Below are 20,485 nucleotides of genomic sequence, written 5' to 3'. Positions count from 1 at the left end.
ATTTTATTTAAAAAAATCCGATTAATTGTGCATAAATCATGTGGACATAAACGTGAAATAGGGAGAAATTAAAGTGTTTCACATATTTATAAAAGCCAATGGATTGTACGTAATTCTTCTGGGCATAAATTTTAAACCGAGAAATTAATGTGGTTCCAAAGATAATTCCGAATGTTGCTGTAATTTTAAACTTGCCTTCATGTTTCACATCAACTCTTTATAAATAAATTATTGATGACGATTATAATGTGTAATGTAACCTGTTTGTAACACATATCATTAGTTTTCTTCATACGCTGTCTACTGTGAAGAAACAATGATATTTCGTTTGTAATTGTTACTCACATTTTAATATTTAAGCAGTATCAACTATGAAAAAAAGGATGTAGCCTATACAACGTATAAAAAAATGACAACTGTTATAACAGGTCAGTACATTTTATCATCACCAATAATTTATTTATGAAGAGCAGAAGTTTCTCCGCTGATCATGAAGGCAAAATTAAAATTCCAGCAATATTCCGATTTATCTTTGCAATCCCATTATTTTCTGAGTTTAACGTTTCTACCCAGAAGAATTATGTACAATCCACTGTATTGTATAAAATTACGAAACACTTTAATTTCTCGCTATTTCACCTTTATATTCACATGATTTAGACACAATTAATCGGATTTTTTTAAAATGACTAGAGGTTATTTTTGACTTTAGCTATTGCTATAGTTCCTTCCTTCAGACATTCATTACATGAAGAAACACACAATAACATCCAAAATTTTTGAGATTACAGATTAATAAGTATTTGAAACTTCCTGGCAGATTAAAACTGTGTCCCCGACCGAGACTCGAACTCGGGACCTTTGCCTTTCACGGTAAAGTGCTCTATCAACTTTTTTTTATTTTTTTTTATTTTTCCCCTTTTTTTATTACAAAATGCGTACGTAACACAAATAGGCATTTTTTTAATAGCCAGCTATCCTAGCCACTTTTTTAACAAAAATGAGAAAAAAAGGATTTTGGAAGGTTTGTTTTTCTTTTTTTTTACTTTTATTTCATTTTATTTTTATACAAATGTATAAAAGGAAGGCCGTTCCTCTTCGGCTACATAAACAGAATAATAGGAAGTCGTCCCGTTACGACAAAGGATGCTCCATACTATAGCCCGCTGCGAATTTTTCGATGACTGTCTTCTCGTTGCTGTGTTGTTTCCGCTGTTTGTTCAAATCTCATAAAAAAAATGGAACTGGGGAGAGGTGCTATGGTTATCATCTCATGTCATCGATAATCCAGCTGCGAGGCGGATTATGGAATGCGCTCCAAAGGAAATTAGAATAATATTGCCTATATTTAGGGTGCTTGACGATCGCACAATGTCGTTCGTTGAGGTAATACCAAAAATCAGGTACTGTCTTTTCGCCATTACCGAAGAGGTAGTGAACAGCGTGGCCGCTGATCCACGTCACACAGTTCGTTTTTGCTCTTGGGAAATAAATCTTATCGGGGAAAAGAAGTGATCGGGTAGTTATCCTGTCAGGAGTCGTGCGTGTGAGAAAAGCCAATATCTGACGCACCAAATACCATACGTCCTTTGACGACCCGCATTCGAAACGATGTTCATCTGTGTCAATCACTTGGCATGTGGCACACAAGGGGGAATCAGCGAGGTGGATGCGATGTAGGCGGGACTGGCACAACTGTTTCCCATTAACAGATACGTACCATGCAGATTACACCTCAGTACCAAGGGTGGTGGCGTTCACTGCCTGCCACACAGCGCGCCACTTTGTATTGGGGTGTTTGCTTTCAATCACATTCGGCGTCATGTTCATTTGCATGGCAACATGTATCGCCCTCGTCATCATCAAGCGTGTGGGTAGTAGTGCAGTGCGGATGTAGCTTAATTCAAGGAAGAATTGGCTGATGTAGAAGAAAGGTGCTGGGATGACCGATATCATCACAGGGGGTGAGAGTGAGATTGGTCGTAAGGCTTCCTGTAAGAGACTTGTGAGGCACGTCGGGCTTCGTCGCCACAGTTGCAGGTGACAGCTGGCGAACAGGGCCTTCGCTCTGTTCTGAACATGACAAAGGCCTAAACCCCCTCTGCTCCTCGGGAGGGTTAGGGACTCGTAACGAATCTTAAATAACATGCCCGTATTAACAAAGGATCCCAAAACCGCCAACATGCGGTGAGCCAAGGTAGGTGGTATGGGGAGTATCTGTGCAAAATGGGGGATACGTGACGCCAAATAGACGTTAGCATATCGTGTCCGTTGCAGGAGGTCTAGATGTCTCATACGGTGGTCACTTATTCCTGCTCTCATCTGATTCAATAAACGCCTGTAGTTAAGGGCTGTTGAACGTTTCATGTCAGATGTGAAATCAATGCCAAGACAGCGGATTGTGTCACTGATTCGTAGCGGTGCGACGTTCTCGCCGGTAGGCCTCTGCCTATAGACATAACGTGTGATTTGTGGAGATAGAGATGGCTCCCCGATGCCGCGCCGTAGGTCACCACCCACGCCAGTGCTGCACGAACATCGTCATTATTGCGTAGAAGGAGTACCAGATCATCTGCATAGGCAGTGCAGCAGAAAGTGTGTCCACCAAGGGACATCCCGGTCAGGCGTTGTCGGAGGCCGCAGAGGAGTGGTTCCAAGACGAGGGCGTACAATATCGCCGAAAGAGGGCAGCCTTGTCGCACCGATCGCTGGATCTGTATCGGCGGCGTAAGACGGCCATTATATAACACCTTGGACGTCGCGCCGCGTAGGAGACGCATCAGTACATTAACTATGACGTCCGGATACCCCATGTGTCGCAGTACCTCCATCAAAAATGTGTGGTCGACTCTGTCAAAGGCCTGGCTAAAGTCGAGTGAGGCCAAAACTCCTGGCAGTTGGCGAGCTTTGGCTAGCGCGATCTATATCGGCACAATGCAGTGCGAATATTATGGTCACCACCTAACGATGCCTGGTCCTGCGACACAACACATCGTACTGATCGCTTTAGGCGTGCCGCCAGAAGCCGGGTGAAAATCTTCAAGTCACTGTTGAGTAAGGTCAAGGGCCGATAGTGACTGATCCTGGATCCGCCTCGTGGTTTGTGTATGGGCACTATCAGTCCTTCTAGGAAAGCCCCAGGTATCTGCGTCGTGGGAGACATAAGATCGCGGCAAATATCAGTCCACGCTGGTGCCAGCAATTGTTGGTACGTCCGGTAAAATTCCAGAGGAAGGCCATCAGGTCCCGGGGACTTATGAGCAGCCACAGCCTGTATTGCTTCAATGATTTCCTCTTCCGTTACATCTGCAGTCAAATCCGCCGCCGCTGTCGGAGAGATCGAGCCATAAGTGAGTTGAGAGACTTCGGCGATCACCTCTGGGGGATGTCGATGTTCCGAGTACAGCATAGTGTAGTGACCATGAAGGGCATTTCCTATGTCGCGCTGGGTATCAAGGCGTCGTCCGTCTTCCGTCGTGATAGCTTGGATCAGTGTCCTGCGTCGGCGCCGTCGTTCTGCAATGACGTGGTACATAGACGGTTCCTCCTGTGCCACTCTGTCTTGAGTGCGCACTCTGACGATCGCACCCTCAAGGTGGCAACGTGTTAATCTGATAATCTGTGTCTTGGCACGGTTCACCGTCACCTGCCGTGCAGGTGAGTACGGCAGTGTTGCACTTTCCCTTAAGATGCTGTAGTAAAAGTCCATGGTATGTCTCTTCCATGCTGCAACATCTCGGCCGTAGCCTATCAAGATCTTCCGGAGGGCTGGTTTGGCGCAGAGTAACCACCACGACAGTGTAGACCGGTAGGTGCCACGCCGGCGGCTACAAGAGTCCCACGTGTTCTCTATAAGGCGGCGGCATTCCTGAGAAGCTAGGTGAGCGACGTTCAACTTCCAAGGACCATGGCTGTGCCATATCTTCTGGCGGCCGAGGGTAATAGCGCAGATGTAGGCGTCGTGGTCAGAAAAAGCTGTGGGCCAAACTTCGGCAGCTCTTGTCCCCACAGCTATGGAGCGCGAGATGTAAATCCGGTCGATGCGGCTGGAGGAATGGCTGGTGTAGTGAGTAAATCCGGGCCGATCGCCACAAACATGTTCCCACGAGTCCACCAATTGAAGATTATTTATAATTGTCGTAAGTTCTGCGCATGGAGAATGATGTGGTAACTGATCCTTAGGTGCTTGGCTACAGTTGAAGTCCCCTCCCATTATCAAGGCGTCCTGACGGCCCATAAAGAGGGGCGTGATTGTATGAGCGAAAAAGGTGGATCGTTCGCGACGCCGACCAGATCCTGACGGTGCATAGATGTTAATAAGTTTGACTCCTTGGATAGTAAGAGCCATGCCTCTGGCGTCAGGGAGATACTCGACGTCTTCTGCGGATATACCGTTGCGGAGGAGGATCGCCACACCACTGCCATTGGCAGACGCATGTGGGACCCAAGTCTGGTAGCCATAGGGTCCCTTGAAGTCGGCGACATACACCTCTTGAAGGAGCGCAATGTCGATGTCTGCTGCGTTGAGTAGATCCTGTAGCATCGCTAGTTTATGTCGGGCACGTATGTTGTTGATGTTAATCGTCGCTAGACGGTATGTTTGGTCAGCCAGGTCGGCAACTGGGTTGTGTAGGAGGCCAGGTGTGGGCGGCAGGGGCGGCCCCACAGAGGCTGACGATACAGCCGTAGTCACTGTTGTTGGCTGGTGCTGGGTGCAGCCGAGGGAGCATCTCTGCCTTCGGCATCCTTCTGGTGCTGTGGCTCATCCTCGACATCATCCGCCCAAGAATCAGATGCAGCAATTGGTAACTGTTGATTACTGCTGTCAGTAGAGCGCTTGCGCGTATGTTCAGTTGCAGAAGTGATGTTGTCAGACCGAGGCTCAGAAATTGTATCCGCCGTAGCATCGTGATGGGAAGGTTGAGTTGCGGTGGTAGAGTCCTGAGCGTCGTCCGACGCCGGATATCCGTCTGGGTCGCACATCCGAAGCAGGCAATCATCGGACGGCGTATGGCGCCGTTTCTTGCGTTTTCGAGGGGACCGTTGTTTCCGGACATGTTGTTCTGTGTCAGAGTGCGGGCGACAATCATCTGATGCGGTCTCCATTGGTAGGAAGGCAGAGGTCGGGACAATTTTAGTTTCTACTTCCATCTTCTCTTTAGGCTCGTCTTGGTGGCACAGTTGATCACCGTCTTGAGGCAAGTCTGCCGAAGGCGTCGTAGAGGGGGATATTCTGTCCGCCACACGGTCATCGACTACTGACTGCAATATGGTGTTACGATCCTGGGCAGGAACAGCTGTTGCGGTTGCAGCCGCTGCATACGTGATGGGGAGTGAAGTAGGCGTCACCGGGGATGGAACTTCACCAACCGGTGTCTGAGTCAGTCGGCGTTGAATGCAGGCCGATCGGACATGTCCTTCCTGGCCACAGCCGGCGCAAGTACGGGGTTGTCCGTCGTACATGACAATGGCTCTGCAGCCGCCAATTACAGGATAGGATGGCACATGCTTCGTCAGTTCAATCTTAATTTGTCTCACTCCATTTAAGACGGGGTACGTCTCAAACGTTTGCCATTTTTCAGCCAAGTGGCTTAGCACGTTGCCGTACGGTTTGAAAGCTGTCATCACAACATCTGGCGGGACTTCGAATGGCAGCTCGAAGACCCTCAGAGTGCGAAGGCCTAATCCAGCGTGGTCGATCGTGACAGTTCCTATGTGACCATCAGAATGCTTAAATTTAAGTCCATGAGCGTGTCGGCACACAACATCAGCGCACGCCTTTTCATTGATCATTTTTATGTAGACGACACTTTGTGTTATAGAAAAGTGGATCCCAATGATGTCTTGAGGTGCAATATGCAGTTCTTCTTGGATGAAACGTTCAATGTCAAGTGCTCGAGGTCTTGCGTAGTCCGCTTGAAATGTGATCTTAATTGTGGACTTGCGATATGAGTGCGCCATGGCACTACCGAGACACGGACGCGTGACACTCGCCGCAGCGGGAGGTATACAGTAAACACTGGCGCGCGCGGTGCGCTAACAGGGGGACGCAGGCACGACGACCTCGCCCCACCGCTGCTAACAGCGGACTTGTGAAAAGAGCAGAAGTTTCTCCGCTGATCATGAAGGCAAAATTAAAATTCCAGCAATATTCCGATTTATCTTTGCAACCCCATTATTTTCTGAGTTTAACGTTTCTACCCAGAAGAATTATGTACAATCCACTGTATTTTATAAAAATACGAAACACTTTAATTTCTCGCTATTTCACCTTTATATTCACATGATTTAGACACAATTAATCGATTTTTTTTGAAATGACTAGAGGCTATTTTTGACTTTAGCTATTGCTATAGTTCCTTCCTTCAGACATTCATTACATGAAGAAACACACAATAACATCCAAAATTTTTGAGATTACAGATTTATAAGTATTTGAAACTTCCTGGCAGATTAAAACTGTGTCCCCGACCGAGACTCGAACTCGGGACCTTTGCCTTTCGCGGTAAAGTGCTCTACTAACTGAGCTACCGAAGCACGACTCACAGCTGATCATCACAGCTTCACTTCTGCCAGTATCTCGTCTCCTACGTTCCAAACTTCATTCTGGTAATAAGTATTTCATCTGGGGTGAACACACCGTACAACTACTGTAACTTCATTTCTACACATGTATTTACTTTTAGCTTTCACGTTACCGTGCAACCTCTGTGGTAAAACTGCGAGGATCGATATATCTGGTGATCAATAAGTCAGTATAAATTTGGAAACTTAATAAACCACGGAATATTGTAGATACAGAGGTAAAAATGGACTCATATGCTTGGAATGACGTGGGGTTTTATTATAACAAAATAAAAACAAAGTTCTCAAAATGTTCGACAAATGCGCGTCGTTTGGTGATGATCGTGTGCTCAGCGGACACTTTCGTCATGCTTGGCCTCCCAGGTCCACAGACCTCAGTCCGTGCGATTGTTGGCTTTCGGTTACCTGAAGTCGCAAGTGTATCGTGATCGACCGACATCTCTAAGGATGCAGAAAGACAGCATCCGACGCCAATGCCTTACCACAACCTCGGACATTCTTTACAGTGTTGTTCACAACATTATTCCTCGAGTACAGCTATTGTTGAGGAATGATGGTGGACATATTGAGCATTTTCTGTAATGAATATCATCTTTGCTATGCTTACTTTGTTATGCTAATTACTGCTATTCTAATCATACGCTATTCTAATCAAATGCTATTCTAATCATATGTCGGACATTTTTTGAACTTTTGTATTTTTTTTTTGGTTCTAATAAACCCCATGTCATTCCAAGAATGTGTGTCAATTTATACCTCTCTGTCTACATTATTCCGTGATTTATTCAGTTTTCAAATTTATACTGTCTTTTTGATCACCCGGTACGTACTCATGAAGTCGAAGCGTTACGTCACTATGACGTAGGGTTCTCTTCACCTAGCGTGAGATGAATCCTAACCTTAAAGGAGCTTCGGCTCGTTAGGAAAATGACTAATATCTGTGGTTAACGTTACGAAGGGACAGTTGAGAAGCGATAGTAAGCGCTGTGAAATGACGATTGTGAGTGCAGTAAATCGGACTGTAGTCATTAGCGCCCATAACGTATGAGGTTCAGCGGTTATGAGCAGTTTCATTTTGACAATGTGCAAGTAAAGGGGTGGACTGCAGCCACCCACTGCTGATTCTGAAAACTTATGTTCTCAGTATTAAATAAGCGTGGCTAGCTCCATCCCGTTCCGTTTCCAGAAAGAGGGAAAATTTAATATTTAGTATTTTGACGGACTAGCTGTCAACGAGACAACGGAGCGTCGGCACCAGAGATCCTACAGCAGACGTCTCAGCATGGAGGTGAAGAAAGAAGGGAGTTGTCATTACTTGTAGCCGACGTACGCCACCTTATATAGTGCAAAGTTTTAGGTTCACCGCATTTATACCTCCATGGTTCACCGCAGCATAGCTTCTCAGTGATGTCATTCTGACGTACCTGTGCCCAGTTTCGACCGTTGGGGATGTCTATCGACTTTGATAAATAGTATCTGGTGTTTTGATTGTGTGCAGGCGTAGTTGTTTAATCAAAAATACCATCTTGCGTAGTTTAGGAATGTACTAGTCGATACAATGCTAACCTGTAGTTTAAAGAAATCTCATTTCATTCGTAAGTTGAACCGTTCAAACAATATATTCTTTTGGACGCGTGAATTATGGTTCTGCTTGTTACTTCAATTTTTTTCTGTGTTTTTCATAGCTTTCCAAACCGCAAACGCTCCGAATTCGAGCAACACCGTATCAACCGTCTCGTCTCCGGACAACACACGGCTACGTAATTGCTCTGATTGCTGGGGCAGCATCTGATGTACTAAATCCCCCCTACCAATAGTCATTCATTTTTCCCATTTCTTCCGTCTTTAAAAAATATTCTGCCTGGAACAGCCGCAGATAGCGGTCATGTGTTGTGTGTTTTGTGTGTATGACTGTATGGATGTGTCTGTGTGCCTTGCTTCCTTTCTGAGGAAGGCTTTGGCTGAAAACTTACGTGAACATTCTTTCAGTCGTGCCTGCCTGCTGCTCGATGTGTGAGTAGCGATCCATCCGATTAACAGTACAGTTATTCCCTCATGATGTTTATTGTAAATGATCCACTGCACATCAACAAGAACGATGATATATATAATTACAATACAGAGGGGAAAAATACGTTTATTCTGTCCATTAAAGTTATCTGCCGCACAAACAAGAGTTCCAATGCTGCAACCAAATCATTTGATCACTTACCCAATGATATAAAATGCCCAACAGACAGCAAAGAAAAATTTGAAACTATACTGGAAATGTTCCTCTTTGTTAACGCCTATTCCGCAGTACTTTGAAAATTGCGGTGAGTAGGAATACTAAAATCTACCTGTCTTTAATTATAAAACAAAGAAAAGTAGTAAGTTATCAGCATGGAGGCATTTTTACAGACGAAGTGATGTTAATATAAACTGACTCGTTCCACATCATTACGATTTATCGTGCAAATGATACACGGAACGTGACACTAACTATTGGTAAATCACATATCATGGTATAGACTTACATATTTTAAAAAGTTGATAATGAAATTCAAAAGTTAAATGAAGCATATCATCAAAGCAGGCGTACATTCCAGTTGTGACATGTTTCATTATTCCTGAAAAACTGACAGAGTCTTAGGAGAGATATATTCTGGAAACGAAGAGACAGTCTACTGTTGGAGAGGTAGACCTCTATGTTACAAACGTTATGCTATCACTACTTAAAAAATGACTTGTGTACGTGTTACAGTAAAATATCCATTTTATGGACTCTAAGCATTTGAAACCATTTCCTTAATCGCATTTACGGAGTTGCACAATGTTGGAACATGTTTAGGAAAACTGTATCAGTTTCTTTTTTTATCTTGAAAATTGCTTCTGTTGGTCACACATTCAATAAGGCATCACTGGTTAGATTTCAAAGTGGGAACACCTGTAATATACAGTGAAACTAACGCTCTGGCAATCTAATGAAAGAAAAACTCTGCTCTGCATGGAGGTATCGTTTTAAGCAATCCTGAGTTTTTTATATCTTTCAATGATAGTTCAGTTTATTGATATGCACAAGATACAGTAGCATGCCTTGCTTTTTCCCTCGTTGCACACGTTTATGGGTTAACGAAGAACAGATAGATAAGGTGGTTTTTTTTGTCAAATGTGAACATTAAACTTGTTGTGCATACGAGCTGAATGCTCATAATATAACGAACAAGAAGCAGTACCAGTAAGGAAAGAAGCATTGGTTTCGAAGTTTCAGCTTCGTTTGCTAATGATTGAAATACAGCAAAACTGGAATAAAATCGATTACGAAAGTATGCTTTTCACATCAATTCGTTTTCCTCTTCATTATTCGAAATATGTCAACAAAAATACAAATTAAATGGAAATGGCCAAATGTGTCCAACTACTGGAACAAATACCCACTCAAGAACAGAAAAACGTTCGATTAGTAAGCACTGTAATTTTTGGTGTTTGAGACAGTTATTGCGTGCACTCAACAAAAATAATGAACAAGGAGCAATCGTAAACACTAGTGTGCTAATGTTTTGGGCTATTCAAGATGGCTGCACGCCTTGCCAACTCTGGCTTCCAAAGAACGTAGAGGTTAAGCGATGCTATACTGCTGCTTAGGCCTCCCTCCATTTTTACGAGTATATCCAGGCGTCTCAGGTAGGAAGCTGTAGCACGCACATCTCTGCAATTACACTGTCGACTATCAGTTGACATTTCATAGCTGTGGGGTGTCAATACGAATGCCCTTCTATAAAAATCATTAAAGTGTATTACGTAGCTTCCAGTCCGCTTTCGATTTAGCTCTCAACAATTCTCCTCCAGTGTTGTTGTTGTTGTTGTCTTCAGTCCTGAGACTGGTTTGATGCAGCTCTCCATGCTACTCTATCCTGTGCAAGCTGCTTCATCTCCCAGTACCTACTGCAACCTACATCCTTCTGAATCTGCTTAGTGTACTCATCTCTCGGTCTCCCTCTACGATTTTTACCCTCCACGCTGCCCTCCAATGCTAAATTTGTGATCCCTTGGTGCCTCAAAACATGTCCTACCAACCGATCCCTTCTTCTACTCAAGTTGTGCCACAAACTTCTCTTCTCCCCAATCCTATTCAATACCTCCTCATTAGTTACGTGATCTATCCACCTTATATTCAGTATTCTTCTGTAGCACCACATTTCGAAAGCTTCTATTCTCTTCTTGTCCAAATTAGTTATCGTCCATGTTTCACTTCCATACATGGCTACACTCCAAACAAATACTTTCAGAAACGACTTCCTGATACATAAATCTATATTCGATGTTAACAAATTTCTCTTCTTCAGAAACGATTTCCTTGCCATTGCCAGTCTACATTTTATATCCTCTCTACTTCGACCATCATCAGTTATTTTACTTCCTAAATAGCAAAACTCCTTTACTACTTTAAGTGTCTCATTTCCTAATCTAATTCCCTCAGCATCACCCGATTTAATTTGACTACATTCCATTATCCTCGTTTTGCTTTTGTTAATGTTCATCTTATATCCTCCTTTCAAGACACTGTCCATTCCGTTCAACTGCTCTTCCAAGTCCTTTGCCGTCTCTGACAGAATTACAATGTCATCGGCGAACCTCAAAGTTTTTACTTCGTCTCCATGAATTTTAATACCTACTCCAAGTTTTTCTTTTGTTTCCTTTACTGCTTGCTCAATATACAGATTGAATAACATCGGGGAGAGGCTACAACCCTGTCTCACTCCTTTCCCAACCACTGCTTCCCTTTCATGCCCCTCGACTCTTATTACTGCCATCTGGTTTCTGTACAAATTATAAATAGCCTTTCGCTCCCTGTATTTTACCCCTGCCACCTTTAGAATTTGAAAAAGAGTATTCCAGTCAACATTGTCAAAAGCTTTCTCTAAGTCTACAAATGCTAGAAACGTAGGTTTGCCTTTTCTTAATCTTTCTTCTAAGATAAGTCGTAAGGTCAGTATTGCCTCACGTGTTCCAACATTTCGACGGAATCCAAACTGATCCTCCCCGAGGTCTGCATCTACCAGTTTTTCCATTCGTCTGTAAAGAATTCGCGTTAGTATTTTGCAGCCGTGGCTTATTAAACTGATAGTTCGGTAATTTTCACATCTGTCAGCACCTGCTTTCTTTGGGATTGGAATTATTATATTCTTCTTGAAGTCTGAGGGTATTTCCCCTGTCTCATACATCTTGCTCACCAGCTGGTAGAGTTTTGTCATGACTGGCTCTCCCAAGGCCGTAAGTAGTTCTAATGGAATGTTGTCTACTCCGGGTGCCTTGTTTCGACTCAGGTCTTTCAGTGCTCTGTCAAACTCTTCACGCAGTATCGTATCTCCCATTTCGTCTTCATCTACATCCTCTTCTATTTCCATAATATTGTCCTCAAGTACATCGCCCTTGTATAAACCTTCTATATACTCCTTCCACCTTTCTGCCTTCCCTTCTTTGCTTAGAACTGGGCTGCCATCTGAGCTCTTCATATTCATACACGTGGTTCTCTTCTCTCCAAAGGTCTCTTTAATTTTCCTGTAGGCAGTATCTATCTTACCCCTAGTGAGATAAGCTTCTACATCCTTACATTTGTCCTCTAGCCATCCCTGTTTAGCCATTTTGCACTTCCTGTCGATCTCATTTTTGAGACGTTTGTATTCCTTTTTGCCTGCTTCATTTACTGCATTTTTATATTTTCTCCTTTCATCAATTAAATTCAATATTTCTTCTGTTACCCAAGGATTTCTAGCAGCCCTCGTCTTTGTACCTACTTTATCCTCTGCTGCCTTCACTACTACATCCCTCAGAGCTACCCATTCTTCTTCTACTGTATTTCTTTCCCCTTTTCCTGTCAATTGTTCCCTTATGCTCTCTCTGAAACTCTGTACAACCTCTGGTTCTTTCAGTTTATCCAGGTCCCATCTCCTTAATTTCCCACATTTTTGCAGTTTCTTCAGTTTTACTCTACAGGTCATAACCAATAGATTGTGGTCAGAGTCCACATCTGCCCCTGGAAATGTCTTACAACTTAAAACCTGGTTCCTAAATCTCTGTCTTACCATTATATAATCTATCTGATACCTTTTAGTATCTCCAGGGTTCTTCCACGTATACAACCTTCTTTCATGATTCTTAAACCAAGTGTTAGCTATGATTAAGTTGTGCTCTGTGCAAAATTCTACTAGGCGGCTTCCTCTTTCATTTCTTAGCCCCAATCCATATTCACCTACTATGTTTCCTTCTCTCCCTTTTCCTACACTCGAATTCCAGTCACCCATTACTATTAAATTTTCGTCTCCCTTCACTATCTGAATGATTTCTTTTATTTCATCGTACATTTCTTCAATTTCTTCATCCTCTGCAGAGCTAGTTGGCATATAAACTTGTACTACTGTAGTAGGTGTGGGCTTCGTATCTATCTTGGCCACAATAATGCGTTCACTATGCTGTTTGTAGTAGCTTACCCGCATTCCTATTTTCCTATTCATTATTAAACCTACTCCTGCATTACCCCTATTTGATTTTGTGTTTATAACCCTGTAGTCATCTGACCAGAAGTCTTGTTCCTCCTGCCACCGAACTTCACTAATTCCCACTATATCTAACTTTAACCTATCCATTTCCCTTTTTAAATTTTCTAACCTATCTGCCCGATTAAGGGATCTGACATTCCACGCTCCGATCCGTAGAACGCCAGTTTTCTTTCTCCTGATAACGACATCCTCCTGAGTAGTCCCCGCCCGGAGATCCGAATGGGGGACTATTTTACCTCCGGAATATTTTACCCAAGAGGATGCCATCATCATTTAATCATACAGTAAAGCTGCATGTCCTCGGGAAAAATTACGGCTGTAGTTTCCCCTTGCTTTCAGCCGTTCGCAGTACCAGCACAGCAAGGCCATTATGGTTAATGTTGCAAGGCCAGGTCAGTCAATCATCCAGACTGTTGCCCCTGCAACTACTGAAAAGGCTGCTGCCCCTCTTCAGGAACCACGTGTTTGTCTGGCCTCTCAACAGATCCCCTCCGTTGTGGTTGCACCTACGGTACGGCCATCTGTATCGCTGAGGCACGCAAGCCTCCCCACCAACGGCAAGGTCCATGGTTCACCTTAAATTAAAGCTATGTTTTATGCTGGCTCAAATAATTCAAATGTTTCTAAGAACTGTGGGACTTTGTAACCTCCCCACAATAATATTCCGAAACCTCCGTACAGAAAAAATATAATTATTTATATCATTCGCATTCTGCGTAGCCTACTAACAGATAAATGAGTTCCGTAACATACCAATAACACAATGTGACTAATCTCTCAATAAAATTGTCGCCCACTTATTAACTTTCAATAATGACTGTGAATTTAAATTGGTAAATTTAGGACGTCAGCAGTGCTGCGTCATGGCCCTGAAAATTCATTCTGAATAAAGTGAAAAATCTTACCTCAATTAGGTCGCCGGATAACGCGTATATATCTGCTCCTATAAGAAATTTTTCTCGCCAGCTCAGTGCAATGCTGGCCGATAGATTTGTCATGTATAAAAGGAAACAACTTATTTTTCTTTTCAATAATCGGGATCACCAAGGATTGGAGAAATTACTAAATTCTTTAAATTGAAATGAATTATTGTGAAAAATTACTTTTTATGAGAAAGATTATTATTAAGAGATTCTTTAGACACATTTACATGGGACTTGATATAACAATACTACATACGCTCGAGGCTGCTTTTACCTTATACTACAACGCTCAGGTTCCGCCATCGCTCCCCACTACCGGGCCACCCAATTCCATACACACGACTGCTAGCTACTACTACACAATTCCTACTGCATACAAGACTGCTCTCTGGTCTGAGATTCTCTTATATCTTACGTATCGCAGGCAGCGCGTGAGCAATCCATCGAAGTTACATCTGCTCGAGTGCACTAGCAACAAATTCTTTAGTCATGGACCTCTTACAACGTAACATCAGACCCCTAGACTTAGAACTACTTGAACCTAATTAACCTAAGGATATCACACACATCCATGCCCGAGACAGGATTCGAACCAGCGACCGTAGCAACAGCGCCGTTCCGGACTGAAGCGCCTAGAACCACTCGGCCACAGCGGCCAGCTATTGTGCTGGAAAATTGTATTTTGAACACCACATTGTTACATAGGATGCTGACGTAACCATTTATTGAGGACACTTGTTGGCTATTACTTTGTTAGTAGAAATTCAGAAGCCATAGTTTACTTAACAATATTTTGAAGGCACAGAGGATAAAGAATGAACCATTTTTTCTCTATTGACACTGTGTACTTACGTTGTTAATGCTAGTGCTGGAGAAGCAATAGAAGCATTTATAGCCAGTTGACGACTTAAACTTGAAAATGTTTGCAGCTGCGTCAGCCAGGTAATCACTTAGTCTTCAGCGCTAAAGTTTTATTCCAAATCGGCCGCGGAGGCCGAGTGGTTTTAAGCGCTTCCAGTCTGGAACCGTGCGACTGCTACGGTCGCTGCTTCGAATCCTGCTTCGGGTACGGATGTGTGTGATGTCCTTAGGTAAGTTAGGTTTAAGTAGTTCTAAGTTCTAGGCGACTGATGACCACAGATGTTAAGTTCCATAGTGCTCAGAGCCATTTGAACCACTTTTGTTCCAATCCAAGATCATTTACTTGTTTGTTGATTGCACTGCTTAATAAATAAAAACTCCCACCAATTACATTCTGAACATTAGCAGTCTCAGTTCCTATCAGTATTAAGCAAATCCACATCCGGTTCACTTCCTTGGTGAAGACGTTTTCGTATAACAAAGTAGCACGACCTGCCCACAGATTCTCCTCCACTAGCAAATAGTAACCCAAAGCTATTTTTTTAGCACTTGCTAAATCATATTTGGGTATATCTTACGTGTTTCTGTGTCTCACTTACATGTATTTATTTTGTATCTGTTAGAAGTGTGCTTACGTTCTGTAGCTGCGATGGCAGTCAATCTTTGTTGGAGATGAGGCACCGATGGTGACTAAGTGACTTGATCGTCTTAAGGTACCAATTATAATGCCTTTCCCGTAGATCAATTTCTCTGCGCTGCTGGTTAAGTCCTTAGCACAGCGCACGCCAATGTTTTGGCGGAATTCGCCATCTGATTCACGGAGTGACCTTTGCCACCAGCTGAAATCGCGTCATTGCGTGACATCGGTAGTGAACGAAACTAGACACGTACGACAGTCTGTCATGGAAAGTAAACACTAGTCCACTGTTCTCTAACAGTTTCTATCAGTCACTGCGACGTCCCATGGTCTCAGCAGGTACCTAAAGTTACTGCTCGCTTCGACACGAAACAAATGTTTCTTCCGACAAGTTTGTATCACTGGTAAATAACTATAAATCAGGAGCTGCTACAGTTCGGACGATATAGCAGCTTATCGCTGGGTAAGCCGCTTAACGTGTGATCGATGCTAACGACCCAATTCTCGTCTCCCGTTCCGCCTACAAATGCAGCGCGAAACATGCCTCGACCATGTAATGTTTTAAGCGACTTAACGTATTTGGTGACACTGTTGTGTCGTCAGTTTAATCCGTTGCCTTTTCTTTCACATCTGAGTATTGGTTACTAGTTTCGTACGTAAGAGTACTTCTTACTTCGTGTAAAGAGATATTTTGTTGCTGTGTTTTTACGGAGTATTTCTCAAATTAATCTCGGCTTATCCAAGAACAGCTGCCATTTCATATGTAGGACTGTGTAGCTATAAGAGATAACATTTGAGGCTAACATCAAACGTAATTTCTTTGCATCATCACATATTCATGTAAGAGTGCTCTGGAAAATTTATAGCATTTAATGGCCCGTATCAGTTTTATTAGAGAAACCACGAAACGTAATGCAATAAATGCGAATGTTGTAAAAAGGAGTAAGTTTTCTCACCGTAACCTAATCAGTGAACTAATTTCTATTTCTGAAGTAAGTTCATAAAAAACGAAGTGAAAATCTGTGTTGTTAGAGTTTGCCATGTACCTTTAGACAATCGACATTTCGACCCCTCTGCTGGGATCTTCTTCAAGGCCTTATCGTACCAAATGTATAGCAGGCACTGTCACTGACGAAAGTCGCTTTCTCTTATAGAGGGGAGCTTTCCCGCACTTGTGCTAGAGAAGTGGCATTGTTGTGAAACAATTTGAGGCTACCATTGGTAGTCCATCCTCATTGGATAGCAAGAAGAAGGGGGTTATAGGGGAAACCTCCAGTGGCTACCACTGATGGGCCAAAGTCGTTGTTTAGAATGTGATTTTCCCATATTCTGGAAAAGAGTTAATTGTTAAAATTCCTTCTGCTACCATTACTGACAAAAATGAGAGGAGAAATTTCTATCCAAAATATTAATCTCTGCATTGTTGGGTTCCAGGGCATTGTTTGTACATTTCTCATGATGTTCCGCTACTGTCGGCATCATACTTTTGTTGCTACCGCGTGTGGAGGTCGTGTTCCTTAATAGGTCTATCAAAAGTTCTTCCTGTTTGGCCGTTAAAATTGCTACACCAAAAAGAAATGCAGATGGTAAACGAACTAATATTTTATACTAGAACTGACATGTGATTACATTTTTGCGCAATTTTGGTGCACAGATCCTGAGAAATGAGAACACAGAACAACCATAATAACACCCTTGATACGCCTGGGCATTGAGTCAACCAGAGCTTGGATGGCGGGTACACGTACAGCTGCCCATGCAGCTTCAACACGATACCACAGTTCATCAAGAGTAGTGACTGTCGTATTGTGATGAGCCAGTTGCTCGGCCACCATTGACCAGACGTTTCCAATTGGTGAGACATCTGGAGAATGTGCTGGTCAGGGCAGCAGTCGAACATTTTCTGTATCCAGAAAGACCCGTACAGGACCTGCAACATGTGGTCGTGCATTATCCTGCTGAAATATAGGGTTTCGCAGGGATCGAATGAAAGGTAGAGCCACGGGACGTAACACATCTGAAATGTAACGTCCTCTGTTCAAAGTGCCGTCAATACGAACAAGAGGTGATCGAGACGTGTAACCAAAGGCACCCCATACCACCACGCCGGGTGATACGGCAATACGACGATGACGATTAAACGCTTCCAATGTGCGTTCACCGCGATGTCGCCAAACACGGATTGGACCATCATGATGCTGTAAACAGAACCTGGATTCATCCGAAAAAATGACAATTTTGCCATTTGTGGACCCAGGTTCATCGTTGACTACACCATTGCAGGCGCTCCTGTCTGTGATGCAGCGTCAAGGGTAACCGCAGCCATGTTGTCCGAGCTGCTGCAAACGTCGTCGAACTGTTCGTGCAGATGGCTGTTGTCTTGCAAACGTCCCCATCTGTTGACTCAGGGATCGAGACGTGGCTGCACGATCCGTTACAGCCATGCGGATAAGATGCCTGTCTTCTCAACTGCTTGTGGTACGAGGCCGTTGGGATTCAGCACGGCGTTCCGTATTACCCTACTGAACCCACCGATTCCATATTCTGCTAACAGTCATTGGATCTCGACTAAAACGAGGAGCAATGTCGCGATACCATAAACCGCAATCGCGGTAGGCTACAATCCGATCTTTATCAAAGTAGGAAACGTGATGGTACGCATTTCTCCTCCTTACACGAGGCATCACAACAACGTTTCACCAGGCAACGCAAGTCAGCTGCTGTTTGTGTATGAAAAATCGGTTGGAAACTATCCTCGTGTCAGCACGTTGTAGGTGTCGCCGCCGGCGCCAACCTTATGTGAGCCTGCCGTTGTGGCCGATCGGTTCTAGGCGCTACAGTCTGGAGCCATGCGACCACTACGGTCGCAGGTTCGAATCCTGCCTCGGGCATGGATGTGTGTGATGTCCTTAGGTTAGTTAGGTTTAAGTAGTTCCAACTTCTAGGGGACTGATGACCTCACAAGTTAAGTCCCATAGTGCTCAGAGCGATTTGAACCAACGTTGTGTGAATGCTCTGAAACGCTAATCATTTGCATAACACAGCATCTTCTTCCTGTCGGTTAAATTTATCGTCTGCAGCATGTCATCTTCGTTGTGTAGCAATTTTAATGGCTAGTAGTGTACATTTTGCCGTAGCCACACATCATTTCATAGACTCTGGTCTTGTGAACGCAAACAGGTGAACCCGTTTTCTGTCGGATAACATCTTATATCTTGTTCTGATTGCAGAAAGTTTTCTGAATACGATTTTTCCTTAGAATTCTGGTTATACGTTCGGTAACGCCAGAAGCAAATGGTACATTAACAGAGTGAGAAGGCGGTTCCTCGTCCTTTCTTTTAGCATAATTAATTTTTAGATTAAAAGCCATGTCTATAGACAAACTATAAACCATTTGCCTTCACTGTCTTCTTTAACGAAATCAGATCCAATTCGAAGCTTTCTATAAACTCTACATCTACATCTACATGTATATTTATACTCCGAAAGCCATCCAACGGTGTGTGGCGGAGGGCACTTAACGTGCCGTTATCATTACCTCCCTTTCCTGTTCCAGTCGCGTATGGTTCGCGGGAAGAACGACTGCCGGAAAGCCTCCGTGCGGGCTCGAATCTCTCTAATTTTACATTCGTGATCTCCTCGGGAGGTATAAGTAGGGGGAAGCAATATATTCAATACCTCATCCAGAAACTCACCCTCTCGAAACCTGGACAGCAAGCTACACCGCGATACAGTGCACCACTCTTGCAGATTCTGCCACTTGAGTTTGCTAAATATCTCCGTAACGCTATCACGCTTACCAAATAACCATGTAACTCTATGTCCTGTCTAAGATCTGACAACGCTCTTCGACATAGAGTGTATAGGAAGCCTACTAACACCCAGCCCAGAAGTAAGCAGTGTTCAGGACTCTATCTTCACGTGCCTTCCGTATCAGCCATGACAACAGCTTAATCGGAGCTGCTTTTCTTAGAGAAGACAATGAAGTCTAATGACTTTGACAGTTTGTCTGTACACAGGGATTATGGCGAAAAATTTATTACTCTAAAAGGAAGGAAGACGAACCGCCTACTTACTCTTTTACTGTTTGTTTCTGGAATTAGCGACCGCAGAACCAGAATTTTAAGAAAAATCGCATTCAGACTACATTCTTCAGTCAAAACAAACTAAAAGACTTTTTCCGACGGAAAAAGTTGCATCTGGTTGCCTCCACACTGCAGGAATTTATGAAATGACGTGCGACTGCGGAAAAAATTGTGTAGAAGAAACAGTAAGAACTGTTAATGAACGTATTAAGGAACACGAATGCCACAGCCGGCGGAAAAAAAAACTAAAAGACGGGAGTAGCGGAACGTTGTTAGAAATGTGGCCTTCACACCCATTTCAATAACGTAATGTACGTGTGTTGGTTAAGGACAGTAACCTTAACAGAAAAGTCTGAGGAGTGACTGAAGTTTCTAAGAACGCATGTAACTTCAATAGAGGGGTGGACCGTAGGCTCTGACATCATGGCTTGAGCAATCAAAGAAGTGAATACGTGGCCACGGTGTGCGAGCGATTCAAAAAATGACTTGGAAGCCAACACTGCACACAATAATATTTTGGATAAACATCGCTCCTCTCATACTCTGGCCCTTTCATTCTAGCCAATAATCGTAGCAGGAGGATTTTAACTCTATTCCAGCATAAGTAAAAACTCCTTTCTAAACACACACTTTGGTGCATCAGTGGTACCGATGGGAGGTTTAGCCTATAACACCCTTCTTCGGCATTAACGCGGAGAAATTTCTCTTACGGTCCAGTGACGAAAGACCACTAATGGTAGCCCAAGATTCTTATCCTATAGTCCCACTTATCCAGCCCAAATGCGGGAAAATTTCGCTTTAGGAGAGGAGGCGACACTGGTCTCCGACAGTGCCCAATTTACAACGGATGCCGCA

This window comes from Schistocerca gregaria, chromosome 8, assembly GCF_023897955.1.
Source record: "Schistocerca gregaria isolate iqSchGreg1 chromosome 8, iqSchGreg1.2, whole genome shotgun sequence".
In the NCBI taxonomy this organism is placed as follows: domain Eukaryota; kingdom Metazoa; phylum Arthropoda; class Insecta; order Orthoptera; family Acrididae; genus Schistocerca; species Schistocerca gregaria.
The sequence above is the reverse complement of the archived record's forward strand: the minus strand, read 5'-3'. Positions refer to the sequence as shown.